This window comes from Tiliqua scincoides, chromosome 1 (assembly GCF_035046505.1).
Source record: "Tiliqua scincoides isolate rTilSci1 chromosome 1, rTilSci1.hap2, whole genome shotgun sequence".
Classification (NCBI taxonomy): Eukaryota; Metazoa; Chordata; class Lepidosauria; order Squamata; family Scincidae; genus Tiliqua; species Tiliqua scincoides.
Window position 1 is genome coordinate 155,370,827 of NC_089821.1, and position 4,496 is coordinate 155,375,322.

Below are 4,496 nucleotides of genomic sequence, written 5' to 3' on the forward strand. Positions count from 1 at the left end.
ATGATGCTGAGGAGCCTGGGTGGACATCCAATCTTGGGGAGAATCTTGAAGAGGCCGTCTCTGCTGACCAGGTCGAAAGCCTTTGTGAGATCTATGAAGGCTATAAAGAGTGGCTGTCGTTGTTCCCTGCATTTCTCCTGCAGTTGTCTAAGGGAGAATACCATATCAGTGGTGGACCTGTTGGCTCGGAATCCACACTGCGATTCTGGATAGACGCTCTCTGCAAGTACCTGGAGCCTCTTTAGTGCAACTCGGGCAAACAGCTTTCCTACAACGCTAAGGAGAGAGATGCCGCGGTAGTTGTTGCAGTCACCCGTCACCTTTGTTCTTGTACAGCGTGATGATGTTTGCATCCCTCATGTCTTGAGGTACTCCACCTTCTCTCCAGCAGAGACAGAGGATTTCATGCAGCTCAGTGACGATGATCTCTTTGCAGCATTTTAGGACTTCAGCAGGGATGCTGTCTTTTCCAGGTGCCTTGCCAAAGGCAAGGGAGTCCAGGGCCACGTGAAGTTCTTCTAGGGTTGGTTCACTGTCAAGCTCTTCCAGCACAGGCAGGCACTCAATGTTGTTCAGTGCTTCTTCAGTGACTACATTTTCTCTGGAATATAGCTCAGAGTAGTGCTGCACCCAGCGTTCCATCTGCTGCGCCTGATCCTGGATGACCTCGCCTGTGGCAGACTTCAGAGGGGCAATTTTCTTCTGTGTTGGACCTAGGGCCTGCTTGATACCATCATACATCCCCTTGATGTTGCCCATGTCAGCTGCTATCTGTATCTCGGAACAGAGCTGGAGCCAGTAGTCGTTAGCACATCTCCTGGCAGTCTGTTGGACTTTGCTGCGAGCAGTTCGGAGGACCTGCAGGTTGCGCTCGCTGGGACAGGCCTTGTATGCTGCTTGAGCTCTCCTCTTTTCCTCAATGACTGGTGTCAACTCCTCAGAGTGGGCTTCAAACCAGTCTGCCGCCTTGTTGGTCTTCTTGCCGAATATGGACAAGGCGGTGTTGTAAACGGTATTCTTGAAATGTTCCCATCTGTTCCCAAAATCAAATGAAATGTTCCCATCTGTTCCCAAAATCAAATCAACAAGATTTTTGTTACCCTCCACATGCCCGATCTTGTCTGATCTCGGAAGCTAAGCAGGGTCAGGCCTGGTTAGTACTTGGATGGGAGACCGCCTGGGAATACCGGGTACTGTTGGCTTATACCAGGGGTGTCCAAAGTTTTTTGCAGGAGGGCCACATCATCTCTCTGACACTATGTCAGGGGCCGGGGAAGAAAATAATTAATTTATATTTAAAATTTGAATAAATTTACATAAGTTTACATAAATGAATATATTAAAGATGAACTTATATGAATGAATGAAGGTCTTGCAATAGCTCAAGGCCTATAAAAGGCCTTGCACAAAGCAAGGCTGGCCTTTCCTTTGCTGCAGCTACTGCATCACAGATGTGAAACAACAAGCAGTGGAGGGAGCCCTCATCCCACAGCTCATGCGAGAGGTCAAACAGTCGCCCTCAGTTTGGCCAGTGTGGGCTCCAACAAATCTCTGGAGGGCCAGAGGCTCATTGGAGACTGGGGGTTCCCTGAGGGCCACATTGAGAGGCTTCGAGGGCCACAAGTGGCCCCAGGGCCAGGGTTTGGGCACCCGTGGCTTATACCATAGTCTTTTGAGACTGAAGGTTGCCAACCTAGGATTGTCAGGGTCCTTTAATTGCTTCATTTACAGACCCACTGTCTTTGGTCCTTATCTCCTTAATGTGAACTGTGACTCCTAAGAACACTTGTTAGGAGTATGTCTTATTGAACTCATGGGCTAGGATTGTGCTTCAGGGATATCTTCTAATCATCTAATGTCACTCAAGCTGTGTGTCAGTTTGAGTTTGAATGAGAGAGAGAGAGAGACTATTGCCTTAATTTTTCTTTTATCATGTATGCATCAGCTCACACGTGTGCTCCCCCTAGCACCATCTCCTTTTCCACTTACTACTTCTTCTGAACTTGCTGGGAAGATCAGATCTGGGGTCAGTTGTACAAGTGGTGAGCAGATGAGAAGAGTAGGCAGAAGAAGGCAGCAATGGTAGTCGTTCTCTCCCATTGACTCTCTTGGCAGGAGAGTGATCTAATTGGCTACTGCCGCCTCCTCCAGTTTTATCACTACCTCCTCCAGTCACAATTATCAGGTGGTACTGGAGGGGGAGATAAGCTACCTCCATCATCTACTTGCTTCTTCTTATGGCTTGACCCTGGCTCTTTGGTGTAGATAAATATGATTTAGGATATAATCCTATCCACACTTTCCTGGGAGTAAGCTTCATTGACTATAATGAGATTTACTTCTGAGTAGACCTGTGTAGGATTGGGCTCTTAGAGATTTAAACAACATAAGAATGTAAGAACATAAGAAGAGCCGCGCTGGATCAGGCCTAAGGCCCACCTAGTCCAGCTTCCTGTATCTCACAAGGGACCATCAGATGCCTTAGGACCAGATACCTGTATCTGGTTGTTACTCTCTTGCATCTTGCTATCAGAAATACTTTCCAACAAGCAACCACCTCACAAGCTGTTTAACTCTGACTTTGAAAGGCACGTTGCTATGCAGTGCCTAGGAGGGAGCACTTAAGGTGGCTTGCTGCTGAATCAGGGCCCATAGTCAGGGCCCCCCCTTTTGCTTTCCTAGAAGCTTCCTGCCAATGTTATAAAAGTTTCTTTCACTGTCTGGAGAAAAGGTGACTTATATCTGAAGTCCTTGAGTGACTTGTATTGGGATTAGGAGAGCAATTTTAATTATAAATGCTGCTGTCTAGAAAATATCATACATGTCCATGCAGAATAAAAGTTCTATTCATTATTATGGATAACTGAATCCAAAATAAAGAAGTCAGGTTTTGACTCAAATTAGCACAAGCAAGAAAATTAGTAGCAGGAAGGTGGGTGATTATTGGCATCAGCAAGTATTTGATACCATTCAGAAGTGTAAGCCATTTGGATACATTAGACTGGGTCCAGCTCGTGTGAGACTTCAAGAGCCGTAGCCTGAATTCCAACAAATGACAGCACTCCTGTAGGCTTCACTGGTACACAATCAAGCTGCTTAATAAGGAAGGCAATTTTCTTGTCATTTCCAGTAGCTGCATGCTGACATGCTAGACCTGTAAGACTAGTAGCATGGGGCACTGCTTGATTACGGTGTGATTTATCTAAGCACCTTAAGAGAGAAAAAAATGTATATATATATTTAAATGGCAAAGAAATCTGTAAGCACGCCTTGTGGGTTAACTCTGTATGTAAGATGTAGCAATCCATTGAATTTGATAAGATAATTATCTTATACTTTGTACTTAGTTACGTCAACCAGGATTGATGTAGCCATCATCATGTATCAAAGGACAGAAGAACAAAATCCAAATATAACTCTCAGCCATTTAAAAGCTGGGCTTCGTGCTAATGGAGGGGGGCGTGATCATGAGGCTTGGGAGGGGAAAGGCAATTATTTTCCCTTACCCATCCATAAGCCCCTTGACTGCCAATGGGTCTCCTCAGACCTGTGCCACCTCTTTAGATGGTGCAAGTTCGAGGAAACAAAGGGGGCATGTCAACTCGCACTGTTGGGGATAACATCTGGGGTAAGTCACTCCCCTTCCACCTCTCACATGTGCCATCCCCTTCCACCTCTCACATTTCGACCCTCCCTCATTCTGTCCCAATCCTCCTATCCCCCACGCTGTTACGTCCACCCTGCCAGGTTACTGAAGTTAGCAGGCCTTCTCCCTGCTGCCATGCATGGAATCCTCCCTGTTGTCTGTTACTGTGGTCCAGAAGTGTGTGGTTCTGCACACTGCTGGATAACCTTCTGAAGCAACCATCAGAAAGCTAGTTCCAGCTGTGGCATTGCCCTCTGGGATTGGTTCATTAGAATCTCTTTGCAGGGGCATTATACATTTACTAGGATTTGAAATTTTAATGACTGCAAATAATTGCAAAATGTTGTTCATCAAAATTGTTAATTTAATAGAAGGGATCCCACTTAAAGGATCATCAAGGTTGTTAACAGCATTAAAAACAAAAAGCAATAGCATCATAATGCAAGCGGGATAAAGCAGAATGAATGCCACCTGATAAGCCAGAGGTAAATGGCAAATAATTTTGTTTGAGTTAAAATAATTGCTTCCATGTCCCTGATAGTACATAACGTTGCTTTTCTGAGTGGCAAGTCCTTCTTATGAACTAGGCTCCAGGGTTTATTGTTCTTTTTGAATGAGAGAGCACTGGAAAGGTACCTTATGATATCTGTTTGTTTATGCATTGAGCAAGGAGCAGCAGATGGGCACCTCAACAGACAGTGCTGGTCTGCAAATCCAGCTGTTCCCCCAAGAAAAGCAGCATCAACTTGTCATCTCCCAAGACTCTTTCCAGCCAGCTGAAAAACTCATGTCTGATCCTTCCTTGCTAGCTACTCTGTAACTGCAAACTGCTTCCCCAGCCCTAATCCAA

At 45.5% G+C, this 4,496-nt stretch overlaps 1 pseudogene; it reads left to right on the plus strand.

Annotated features, from left to right (window-relative positions):
• The first annotated feature begins 1,083 nt into the window (after positions 1–1,083).
• On the plus strand, positions 1,084–1,202 carry LOC136637393 (5S ribosomal RNA; annotated as a pseudogene).
• Positions 1,203–4,496: the final 3,294 nt, after the last annotated feature.